Here is a 13,759-nt window from a genome sequence, read left to right on the forward strand (position 1 = left end):
TTTGTACTTCGTTCCAGTTACATGTACTCACTCGAACAAGCGAGCGGGGTGGGAGCAGGAAAGAATCTCAGGTGGGGCCGGAGCCTGACTCACGGATCTATCCCAGGACTCATGAGATCATGACCTAAGGCTGGTATCAAGGTCAGACCGCAACCAACTGGGCACCCAGGTGCCCCAGATTTCTAAAATCCATCCTTACAGTAAGCTGCTTCCTATAATGATAACAGCTCACGGTTTATTAAAAGCATTAACCTTGTGCAGAAATTCTTCTAACTGTTTAAAAAGTGTCATTGCTCTTTAGCCGCACCTGTGGTTGAATACTTTGGGATTATGATTCATTGTAAGGAGGAGAAGAGCTTACATCATGGGGAACCATGGAGCATCTGCAGTGGAGATAATTAATAAGATTTACAGATTTGGGCCTATTATCCTGTTATTGGTGATTTTCAGGAAGATTTAAGGAAGCAGGGCTTTGCTCAGATTGGATGCTGTCAGGAAGTGGGGTATTTCTGTGATTGGTTATGCTAATCTTATCTAGAAGGAGGAAAGCTAGAATGAGGCCAAAGCTATAGATTAGAAAGCAGTCACTCATTTGGCAGGATAAAGGAATGTTTGGGGTATTTTTGTTGTTTGGCCAATGTTCAGGTTTTCATCTATGTTTAAGCATGATAATAGAGTGACCTTGTTTTGGTTTTGAACCATCATAGTCATAGTAATACATGGCCTTTTATGATGTTGATATTCTATAAAATTGTTTATGTTTGGGGCATCTGGATTGGCTCAGTCATTTAAGTGTCTGCCTTGGTTCAGGTCATGATCTCAGGGTCCTGGGATGCAGCCTTGTGGGTCTTTCTGCTCAGTGGGAGTCTGCTGCTCCCTCTGCCCCTCTCTATTGCTCTCTGTCTCTTAAATTAAAAAAAACAAAAACTTGTTTAATGAGGAGAAAGCCAAGGCCTGATTGACAGTACAAGTGCAGTTCCCAAATGTACAGGCCACCTTTCTCATTCTTAGCCCCCACTTTAGGCCAAGTGCAGATGAAATCAGGCTTCAGGACATTTGTCCATGCCATATGGATTTCTGCCATTGTTGAGAAGTTTTATTAACTAGAGTTTCTTCAGAGAATATAGTCTGTGAGTTTGCACTGGAGAGGCAGTCTCTGCCTTTCCTTTGTTGTAGAGCGAGTTGTGAGGGGCAGTGGCTGCACAGATACATTTAAGACCCTGAACAGGATCCATCAGCTGGATGTAATACAAGCAAAATGTATTACAGAAACAAAATGATTATTAGTCCTTAAAACAAGCTTTAAGAGTCAGGAATCTGAGATTATAAAACCCAGGCAGTATATCTGCTAGTTCTGAGAAAGAGTTACTGTAGACTTCTTTATTACATTAAGATTCGAAGGAAAAAAACCATTATACTATAAATAGGTGTTAAATAAATTATAGTGCATTAATAAAAATGCAACACGTTTCCACCAGTTAAAAGGGTTTTGCAGATAAATATCCATTAGCATTGATAGGTATTTATGAACTATGGTTAAGTGAAAAATTCAAGGTTACTAAGCAGAATATTGACATTACTATATAGCATAGAAAAATGTGTGAAAATAATGTTTATGAAAGTATTAACAGTAGTTATCTCTAAGTGGTGGACTTGTGGGGGAGATTTTAAATTTATTTCATCTTTTGACTTATCTGTGGATTCTCATTTTCTATGGCCAAATGATTATCTTATTTTATAATGAGTAAAAAAAAAGATAAACAAATATTTCTTTACATGATGGAATTGGTAGCTGATTTCTATTTTTATGCATTTTGTGATTTTTTTTTTCTTTTTTTAATTTATAATGATTTTTATTATATTATGTTAGTCACCATACAGTACCTCCCAGTTTCGATGTAAGGCTCGATGATTCGTGTGTGTATAACACGCAGTGCACCATGCAATACGTGCCCTCCTTACTACCCATCACCGGCCTATCCTCGGCTCCCCACCCCTCTCCCTCTGTGAGCCCTCCAGTTTGTTTCTCATAGTCCATAGTCTCTCGTTTCATTCCCCCTTCTGATTACCCCCCTTTCTTTATCCTTTTCTTTCCCTACTGATCATCCTAGTTCTTATGTTCCATAGATGAGAGAAATCATATGATAGTTGTCTTTCTCTGCTTGACTTATTTCACTTAGCATTATCTCCTCAGTGCCGTCCATGTTGTAGCAAATGTTGAAAACTCCTTCTTTCTGATAGCTGAGTAATATTCCATTGTATATATGGACCACAACTTCTAATCAGTCATCTGTTGAAGGGCATCTCAACTCCTTCCCGCGATTTACTATTGTGGACATGCTGCTATGAACATTGGGGTGCATATGGCCCTTCTCTTTACTATGTCTGTATGTAGTGCAATGGCTGGATCTTAGGAGTAGCTCATGGTAGGCAATGAAGCTGGATCATAGGAGTACTCAGTTTTTAACTTTTAAGGGATCTCCACGACTGTTTTCAGGTGGCTATACAACCGTGCAATTCCCACCAACAATGTAAGAGGGATCCCCTTTCTCCACATCCTCTCAACAATTGTTGTTTCTTACCTTCTTCTATTTTTGCCATTCAAACTGACGTAAGGTGGTATCTCAGTGCGGTTTTGATTTGAATTTCCTTGATGGCTAATGATTTTGAACATTTTCATGTGTCTGTTAGCCATTTGTATGTTTTCACGTGGAAAAGTGTCTGTTCATATCTTCTGCCTATTTTTTGATTTGTTTATTTGTTTCCGTGTATTGAGTTTGAGAAAGTTCTTTGTAGATCTTTGGATACCAGTCCTTTATCTGTAGTGTCATTTGACAAAATATCTTCTCCCATTCCGTAGGTTGCCTCTTAGTTTTTCTGACTGTTTCCTTGCTGTGCAGAAACTTTTAATCTTGATGAAGTCCCATAAATTCATTTTATCTTTTGTTTCTCTTTGCCTTTGGGGATGTATCATGAGAAAGGTTGCTTTTTGGCCGATGTATGTAGAGGTTGCTGCCTATGTTCTCCTCTAGAATTTTGATGGATTCTGTCTCACATCAAGGTCTTTTCATCCATTTGGAGTTTATTTTTGTGTGATGGTGTGAAATATTGGTCAAGTTCTCATTCTTTGCATGTAGCTGTCCAATTTTCCCAGCACCATTTGTGAAGAGACTGTCTTTTCCCACCGGATGTTTTTCCTGCTTTATCAAATATTAGTTGCCCAAAGGCTGAGGGTCCATTTCTGGGCTCTCTAATCTGTTCCATTGGTCTATGTGTCTGTTTTGTGCCAGTACCATGCTGTCTTTGTGATCACTTTTGTAGTACAGCTCGAAATCCACGGAATTGTGATGCCCCCAGCTTTGTTTTCCTTTTCACAGTTCCTTGGAGATTCGGGGCCTTTTTCTGGTTCCGTGCAAGTTTAAGGACTATTTGTTCAGTTCTTTGAAAAATGTCTTGTATTTTGATCGGGATAGCATTGAAAGTGTAGATTGCTCTGGGTAGCATGGACATTTTAACTATGTTAATTCTTCCGATCCATGAAGCATGGAATAGCATTTTGTGATTTTTAAGATATCCTAAAATAGGGGCGCCTGGGTAGCACAGTTGTTAAGTGTCTGCCTTTGGCTCAGGGCGTGATCCCGGTGTTCGGGGATCGAGTCCCACATCCGGCTCCTCCGCTGGGAGCCTGCTTCTTCCTCTCCCACTCTCTGCTGTGTTCCCTCTCTCGCTGGCTATCTCTCTGTCAAATAAATAAATAAAATCTTAAAAAAAAAAAGATATCCTAAAATAAACTATCAGTACTATTAACTACAAACAAGAACACAAAGATAAGTAAACATTTTTTAAATCCCAATTTATATAAAAATATGAAATTATGAAACTAATAAGTTTAGGAATGCCTACCAATTCAAATGCAAGGTAGTCTACACAGCACAGTGACTTTATTTTATGGTAGCTTTATATTAAGTTTTAGTGTCTAGCTGGATCTGATTCTGATTACCCTTCATTTTCAACTGTTTTAGGGAGGGGAAAAAGGCTATTCTATTTTTTTTTAATTACTAGTTCAAAGTACATTATAATATTTTGAATTTAATTAAATTCACAATTAATATTTGTTGCTTCTACAATTGTGTGATCCTATTATCTGAAAATAACACAAAAATTTTCTCCTTTTTAATATATAAACTCTTTTTTGGTAACTGCTTTCTAAATCTTAATAATTTTGAATAATAGAAGTGATAGAATCCTTGACCTACTCATGACCTCCATGGAAAATTTAGCTTGCCATGGTTTAATAAATACTGGCAGAAGACAGGAGACTCCTGGGTAGGTGGCAAAGACAATGTATCACTTATAACAATAGCAGTAGCCAGAGTAACATTATAGTGTTACTTGACTAAGCCCCAGTTCTGGGGCTTCTGGGTGGTTCAGTCAGTTAAGTGGCTGCCTGTGGCTCAGGTCACGATCTCAGGGTCCTGAGATCAAGCCCTGCATCGGGCTCCCCGCTCAGCAGGGAGTCTGCTTCTCCCTCTTCCTCCCCCTGCTTGTGCTCTATCTCTCTTTCTCTCTGTCAAATAAATAAGCTCCAGTTCCCACAAGGCAATAAGAGGAGGACTAACTGATGCCTGTATATGCAGTGGAATGTGTTATGGAAGAACCGTGAGTTTAGGAAGTCTTATCTCAGAGAGGGGCCTTACGTATCACACCATATAAATACAACTGCTCCAGAGGGAGAGCTTGTTTTTATTATATTATAATTATAATATTATATATTATTATATATAATATTATATATTATTATATATAAACACCCAGCAAATTGTGCCTATCTTCCAAAGCTGCTTGCTCTACAAACCTCTTGAAAAGATAATCCAAAGCAAGTTAGATGTCACAGAAAAATTGCAGCCCTTCCCACTAATGATAAAGATTGCTTTGCGTGGTTTCAGCTTGCATGATCATTTTTATGGTCTTGCACTACTATGTGAAGTGAGGACTATATTCACACACACACACACACACACACACACTAAATCTTAGAATTTGAATCAAGTTTTAAAATATGGCTTAAAAATCTATATATATTTATTATAAATGACTTCAGTGTTTACTGGCAGTTTTTTAATATTGTACTTCCCCATTCTTCAGCTCATAATTTACTGCATCTCATATTTACATGCAGTACAATCTTCAAGTCAAAATTTCATAAATGACATTTAGCTTTTTCTTGTTTTCTATTCTTAAATGACTTAGAATGGGTACTATTTATTTCTTTCATATAATAAACTTGGCTGAATATATAATTTTGTGATAGCAACTAACCATGTAACTGTCAGTAGACACTATACTTGTTGCACTGGAAAAGTCTGGGACAAACTTTGTTTTAACATCTTTAATAGAATATGAAATCATGGAATTCTGTGCTTCTCAAAGGGATGCACTATTACCATAGAAGACACGCTATGGTGTCCCAGGCTTTATTTAATCCTAAAAGACAAACAGCACTTCTCATCTTTAAGTGTCAATATTACACAAAAGTGTTTTTTCTTTCCCTCTCTCTTTTTTTTTTTTAAAGCGGACACTGTTTTTAATTAAAACACTCACCCATATATTATAAATCAGGATAGGGAAACTTCATGAAATTTTATGATAAAACAAGAAAAGTAATTTGAAAATTCATGTGTATGACAGGTAATTTACACTACATGCTTTAAACTCACTGGGGATATTTTTCCCTTTCCACTAACATTAATGACGTTCTGTTAAATATACTTGAGAATCACTTAGAGGATTTCTGTATTCCAGTTACCAGATTTGTTTCTTTTTCTTTCTATGTCTTTATTACAATTTTTGGAATTGCATGTCTCAGAATTTATAGTATCACAGTTAGTCTTCCTTGTACTGCCAAGCTGTTTTATGCTAAGGAAAAGTTTGGGCAAAAGGGTTAAGAGGATTAGTATACCAAGCAAGACAGAGCTGTATCAGAATTAAGGATTTATCACATTCCACTTGCTAATTGAAGGGATTGGTGATTTGGGAAGTATAAAAAAATTTCCAAACTCTACATATATATCTATGCATGCACATCTGTGCGTTCACACACATTCATCACAAACCCAACTGCGGTAAGATCTAATCCTTACTAGGTGCTTAGTATGTGTCTGGCATTCTTCATTTATTCATTTGTTCACTCATTTATTCATTATTTACTCCAGATACGTACAAATTTTTCCTTAAATATACTTAAGTTTATCTTAAATACACTTTTAGCATTTATCTTTAATATACTTTTAGCATTTAATCTATCATTAAATATCCCTTTATATTATCGTTTTAATCTGCATAGTATTCCACATATTGAAATATTTTTGAACAATTTCTCTGTCCTTGCATTTTTAGGTTCTATCATTCAGTAGTTACAATAGTAGCATCATATATATATCTTGCTGCTCACCTCTGCCTTTTTTCTTAACACAAATTATTGGAAGTGAATTACTGAGTCAATATGTATGGTTACTTTTAATGATAATGATGCACTTTTTTCTTCAAGAATATATACCAATTTTTTTTTAAAGATTTTACTTATTTACTTGACAGAGAGAGACAGCCAGCGAGAGAGGGAACACAAGCAGGGGGAGTGGGAGAGGAAGAAGCAGGCTCCCAGCGGAGGAGCCTGATGTGGGGCTCGATCCCAGGACTCTGGGATCACACCCTGAGCCCAAGGCAGACGCTTAACAACTGAGCCACCCAGGCGCCCCAAGAATATATACCAATTTATAGCTGAAAAAATGTTTTATTGGAATCATTGTTTCTCTTAGACCCTAATTAACAGTACTCTAGCCCTTTAAAACATCTTTACTATTTTCAAAAGCTAATATTCTAGAGATACTGGGTAAGTTCTCATAAGAGACAACCAGCTCTTCCTAAGCCCTGAAGAGGAAGCCTAACGTATCACATGGTCATGCAACTCTGGATATGGCTGAAGGAGCGGGGCTGTGAGGCAACTGGCTCAACACAAGTTGTATTCATCAGATTTTCTTTCAGTAAGAAAAACTGAGACATGAAAACTGGGTGACATAATGGGAAAAATCCAAGCCAGCTATCATTACAGAGCATGAATTAATATTACTGTTTTATGAAAGTCATAATTGGCCATGTGCAATAAGATAAGTGGAAAAGTGGATCTTCAGAAAAACAATGAGGTAGATACTTAGAGAAAGAGCAAAAGAGAATGTGAGGTCCCAGGAGGATACAGAAAGACAAAGGGAGTGAGTGACCAATTGATGTTTTACTACTTATCTGGATCCTGGATATTCTTCCTAATGATGAGTTCCATGAAATTATTCTGTATCATTTATTTTTTATTTTTAAATTTTTTTTTGCTTGCCATAAGTGTACCTACTCTCTGTCAGTATACAACACTATTACAATATCATTGACTCTGTTCCCTATGCTGTACCTTTTATTCCCATGATTTATTCATTCCATGACTGGAAGCCTGTACCTCCCACTCCCCTTCACGCATTTTGACCATCCCCCATCCCCATCCCCTCTGACAGCCGCCAGTGTGTTCTCTGTATTTACAGGTTTGATTCTGCTTTTTGTTTGTTCATTCATTTGTTTTGTTTTTTAGATCCCATATATGATTGAAATATATGATATTTGTCTTTCTCAGTCTGAATTATTTCACATAGCATAATATCCTCTAGTCCATCCATGTTGTCTCAAGTGGCACAATCTCATCCTTTTCTATGGTTGCATAATCTTCCATTGTGTGTGTGTGTGTGTGTGTGTTTGTGATCTTCCTTAACTGTTGGTCTATCAGTAGATACTTAGGTTGCTTCCATATCTTGGCTATTATAAATAATTTTGCAGTAAACATAAGGGTGCATATATGTTTTTAAATTAGTGTTTTTGTTTTCTTTCAGCAAATATCCAGTAGTAGAATTATTGGATCATATGGTATTTTTATTTTTAATGTTTTTAAGTAACCTCCATAGTATTTTCCACAGTAACTGTACCAATTTACATTCCCACCAATAGTGTATAAGGGTTTCTTTTTCCCACATTCTTGCCAACTCTTGTTATCTTTTTTACTTTAGCCATTCAAGCAAGTGTGGGTGGTATCTCAATGTGGTTTTGATTTGCATTTTCCTGATAATTAATGATGCCGAGCATCTTTTCATGTGTCTGTTGACCATTTATATGTCATTGGAAAAACATCTATTGAGGTCCTCTGTCAATTTTTTTATCATATTGTTTATTTTTGGTGTTGAGTTATAAGTTCTTAATGTATTTTGGATATTAACCCCTTATTTGATATATCATTTGGAAACATCTCCCATTCAGTAGGTTGCCTTTTGTTTTGTTGTTGTTTTCCTTCACTGTGCAAAAGCTTTTTATTGTGGCATAGCCCCAATAGTTTCTTTTTGCTTTTATTTCGCTTGCTTGGGAGGTATATTTAAAAAATGTTTCTATGGCTGATGTCAAAGAAATTACCGCCTGTGTTCTCTTCTAGGATTTTTATGGTTTCAGGTCTCACATTTAGGTCTTTAATCCATTTTGAGTTTATTTTTGTGTATGGTGTAAGAAAGTTGACCAGTTTCATTCTTTTGCACATAGCTGTTCAGTTTTCCCAGAACCGTTTGTGGAAGAAACTGTCTTTTCCCCATTGTATATTCTTGCCTCCTTTACCACAGATTAATTGGCTGTATAAGTGTGGGTTTTTTGCTGGGCTCTCTTTTCTGTTTTATTGATTATGTGTCCTTTTCTGTGTGTGCCAGTAGTATACTGTGTTGATTACAACAGCTTTGTAGTATACCTTGAAATCTGGAATTGTGATACCTCCCTTTGCTCTTCTTTCCCAAGACTGCTTTGTCTATTCAGAGTCTTTTGTAGTCCCATTGTAGTATTTGTTCTGGTTCTATGAAAAATACTATTGGTATTTTGATAGGGATTGCATTAAATCTGTAGATTGCTTTGGGTAGTATGGACATTTTAACAATATCAATTCTTCCAGTCCTTGAGCATGGACTATCTTTCCATTTGTTTATGTTGTCTTCAGTTTCTCTCATCAGTGTTTTATAGTTTTTCAGAGTATAGCTCTTTCATCTTCTTGGGTAAGTTTATTCTGAGGTATCTTACTTTTTTTGGTGCAATAGTAAGTGGAACTGCTTTCTTAATTTCTCTTTCTGATACTTTGTTGTTAGTATGTAGAAATGCTACTAATTTCTAGGTGTTAATTTTATATCTTGCAACTTAACTGAATTCATTTATTACTCCTAATAGTTTTTTTGATGGCGTCTTCAAGGTTTTCTATGTATAGTATCATGTCATCTGTAAATAGTGGCAGTTTTACCTTTTCCTTACCAATATGGTTGCCTTTTATTTCTTATTCTTGCCTCATTGCTGTGGCTAAGACTTCAAGTACAATGTTGAATAAAAGTTGAATAAAAGACAGGAATGGGCATTCTTGTCTTGTTCCTGATCTTAGAGGGAAAGTTCTCAGTTTTTCAACATTGAGTATGATGTTAGCTGTGGATGTTTCATATATGGCCTTTATTATGTTGAGGTATGTTCCCTCTAAACCTGCTTTGTTGACAGTTTTTATCATGAATGCATGTTGAATCTTCCCAGATGCTTTTTCTGCATCTCTTGAGATGATCACATGATTTTTATCCTTTGTTTTGTTGTTGTCATATATCACATTGATTGATTTGCTAATACTGAACCATATTTGCATCCCTGGAATAAATCTCACTTGATCCTGACAAATGTTCCTTTTAATGTACTGTTGAATGTGGGTTGCTCTAGTATGTTGTTGAGTATTTTTGCATATAAATTCATCAGGGATATTGGCCAGTAGTTTTCTTTTCTTTTCCTTTCTTTTTTTTTTTTTTCTTCTTTTTTTGGTGTTTTTTGACTAGCTTTGGTATCAGGATAATGCTGGCCCTAGAAAGTGTATTTGGCAGCTGTCCTTTCTCTTCTGGTTTTTGGAATAGTTTGAGTAGAATAGATATTAATTTGTCTTTAAATGTTTGATAGCACTAACCTGTAAATTTGTCAGGTCCTGGATTTACATTTTTGGTAGTTTTGATTACTGATTCTATTTCATTACTAGTAGTCAGCCTGTTCAGATATTCTATTTCTTCCTGCTTTAGTTTTGGAAGGTTATATGTTTCTAGGAATTCATTTCTTCTAGATTGTCTAATTTGTTGGCATAATTTTTTTGTAGTGTTCTCTTATAATTCTTTATATTTCTGTGGTGACAGTTGTTAGTTCTCTTTCACTTCTGACTTTATTTACTTGAGCTTTCTCTTTTTTTCTTGATGTGTCTGGCTAAGCATTTATGTTTTATCTTTTCAAAGAATCAGTTCTTGATTTCATTGATTTTTTCTGTTTTTTAATTATCCATGTCATTTATTTCTGCTCTGATCTTTATTATTTCCTTCCTCCTGCTCATCTTGGGTTTTGTTTGTTCTTCTTTTTGTAGTTCCTTAGGTGTAAGGTCAGATTGTTTATTTGAACTTTTTCTTGTTTCTTGGGGTAGGCGAGTATCTGTGTCCTTTTTGATTGAGCTTATGAACAGCTTGTTTTTTAACCTTTGACATAGTGGTGTTCTTTAAGACATATTTATTAACAGATAAAGTAGGGAGGCAAGGAGAGGTTATTGACCCTAAATCTCTAATCAGTATTATCAGCAATCATCTTACTTATGTGAGCTAATACGACCATTTGCTGGGCAATCAAGAATTTCCTAGGTTCTCGATGAACATATTAGAGTTGCTGTAACCACCATATCAGAGAAACAGAAGGATCTGGGTAGAGTCCTTGTAGGAAAGGTGGTATCACTGAAATGCTGTGGATGGACTGTTAGAGAGGTCAGGCCATGCTGTTCAGATATCTTTGAAAGATATCTTTTTGAAAGAAAGGACCATAAGGAGGAGGCTCAGTGTTCTCTCCTGAGCATGAAGCTGCCTTTAGGTGTTGCTTCCACAATTGCCTATTGCCATTGATGAGTGTTCTTTTCTTCCTTTGGGGAAGTAAGAGGAGAGGACACAATCTGAGTGGTTTCTGTTGAAAAAAAGAAAAGAAAAAAAGAAACAATGGAAAGATGAGCTAGCTATTAGTTAGGTATTGCCATGCTAACAGAAATAGAAATGGGGGTTGTCTTGAGCCTGTCAGTGGAGCAGTTTCTGGAGATAATAATGATGATAAAATGTATTTTGAGAGAATGTGCCCCCTGCCCGTCAGGTTTTGTTGCTCATTGCAAAAAACATATGATGTCAAGGAGCCTAGCCTTCTGGTTTTGTATTCTATATATCTGTATGCATTTTAGTAAGCCAGTTAAATTTCTTATAAATTATTTTCTTCCTTTATTTAGTTGAAAGAAAAATATCTGATCTCCCTATTTCACAAATTCATTTATTAGAAAAAGGAAATAAAGGATTTGAAAATGCTCTAAAGACTTAAAGCACTGTTGCCACTGATATATTATATTGTTATATGGGAAAGACCATCTTGTTGAAATGTGACCACTGTTACTGGATGGTCACATTGACACTGGAATTCACAGTAAGTCCTACACAATTCATTCTAAAAAGGTTAGGAGAATACTGATGAGTGCTTATTGTTGAGCTTGGAAGTTAATAACACACTAAAACCTAGTATTAACACTCCAAAAACTGCAAAAAATATATACTTGGCAATAGGTTTTGACCAATTGACATTCAGTTCTTGTCAGCTGGCTGAACATGGCTAATTTTTAACTTCATATTTTTTAAAAATTAAAAACCTTTTTGAATGTTTTTAATCAGGATCATAGTTAGTCTTTTATTTCAACTAGTCTAATTAGCTAATGGAGCATGCTCTAGAAGTAGGCTGAAGGATCAGGTAACAAAATAATAAGAAGGTAAAAATATATTTCCTAGTAATTAATGCATCAGGTATTTTAGTCCTCCCCAGATACTTTTAGACATTCATATCTGAATACTATTTCAGATTAATAATTGCTTCATTTTTGTATTATCTTTACATTAAACAGACTATTTTTCAAGATGATTTGCATTATGTCTTGATGACAATGCACCTAGTTCAAAGTATGTTAGTGTTATTCTGATCTTACAGTTGCTGTAAAATATAATTTAATATCATGATCCTGGATTGAATTAGTATATGTTTTTGATTCATAAAATAATTCTAAGAACAATTATGTGAAAGTGAAAAGGTTTAGTTTTTCAAGGATTTTATTCAGAAATGCTAATGAACATGGCAATTAGCCAAGTTCTTGCTTCAAGACCGGTATAGCAGTATTAAATCATGGTTAGAAACTTAATATTTGTAGTAATAAGCGTGTAGTAATTAGTTTTATACATTATCAATTTCATTTTAATAATAAAAATCATCTAAATTATTTGTGTGGAGTCCCTTCTTACCTTTTTTTTTTAATTTTTAAAATTTTCTATACCTTTTCAGGTACAAGTGGCAACACTCCTGAACCCATGGGGAACTGTGGTCACGCCCACACGTACTGTGGGGCATATATTGAGAAACTGAAGTGTCATGACACACAGGTGGCCAGGCCCCACCCAGGACAAAAGTTTACTCTGCAATCAGAATGTCACCTTCTTATAGGTAATATGAAAATGCTGAGTCATGGGCTGGGAAGTGGTTGCCATGGAGACAGTCTGTTCAAGTTTGCCTTCAGCCTGAATTTTCAGGTAATCGGACCCACAAGAGGCTCCTTGGCAAGAACAGCCTGGTGAGGAGTGGGACACCATGCACAGCTCTTGCTGGTTCACTTTGCCCTCCACCTCTACAATACCTGTATTCTGGGTGCTAAGGTCACCTTGTTGGTGTCAGTCTTCAGGTGGATGCAGCTTTACTCCTTATGCATGATTTATGTGTCAGGGTGGAAGGTGTTAAACCAGAATTTCTACATGGACTGGCCCACATGGGAGATGAGTACCTCTTGTAGGTACTAGAATGTCGTAGCATCAGGTAAGTCCTGGTGGATCTGGCATCCAGATACTCAGCATCCAGGATGGTTGTTCCACCATTGGGTTCATCTTGGGAGGTTTGCAGCTGAGGGCAGTAGGCTGCTCAGGTAGGTACTCACTTAAGTGACTCCAGTTTCTCATGAAGCTTGTGCACCTGGCTGTTAGATTGGCTGATCCTCTACCACATGGTCTTCAGCTCATCACTCTCCACCTGCTTTTGCAGGCAGCACACCTGGCTCTTGTTCTGTTGGAAGAAGCAGGAGGAGTGCGGCAAGTTGATGAGTATGCAGTGCTGATCTTGGTGGTAGACATAGAACTGGCCATTGCTCTGCTCATTCTGCAAAGTTTCTATGGCTGGTTTTAGGGTGGCATCTGGCAGAGGGGCAGAGGGGCAGAGGGGCTCTTGGAGGGCTTCTGGGGCATTGCGGTGAGCAGCAACTCAGGGGGCTCTGAGCCAAGACCTAGTCACACCCTAGGCTAGTCCTGCTGCAGCCTCTGTGTCTTTCAGTCGACAGGCTTTGAGTGTGCTTGGAGAATGAAGTGAGCTAATAAATTTGTATGCCCCAGATCCTGGGGCAGGTAAAGTCACCGGTAGAAATACACTCTAATCTACTGGGCCCCCTTCCGGGGAGGTGATGTTCTCACTGACAGCATCTACAGAAGGTGCATTTGCTTCTCCTTGCCTGCCTGCCTCTGTGGTGGTTAGTCTCCTGCAGTTCCTTCTAGAGACTGTTGTGCCTTCTCCTGACTGGTGACCTCCTGGG

The 13,759-nt window shown here is 37.0% G+C and overlaps 1 non-coding gene and 1 pseudogene across 1 annotated transcript; one reads left to right on the forward strand and one right to left on the reverse strand.

Annotated features, from left to right (window-relative positions):
* Positions 1-10,862: 10,862 nt before the first annotated feature.
* LOC121101466 lies at positions 10,863-11,068 on the forward strand. Its single transcript, XR_005833460.1, has one exon. It is a non-coding gene; the product is annotated as a small nucleolar RNA U3 (small nucleolar RNA).
* Positions 11,069-12,459: 1,391 nt separating this feature from the next.
* Positions 12,460-13,378, reverse strand: LOC121100230 (annotated as a pseudogene).
* Between the last annotated feature and the right edge of the window lie 381 nt (positions 13,379-13,759).

The sequence above is a fragment of the Ursus maritimus genome, unplaced genomic scaffold (genome assembly GCF_017311325.1).
Source record: "Ursus maritimus isolate PB19 unplaced genomic scaffold, ASM1731132v1 scaffold_10, whole genome shotgun sequence".
NCBI classification, from domain to species: Eukaryota; Metazoa; Chordata; class Mammalia; order Carnivora; family Ursidae; genus Ursus; species Ursus maritimus.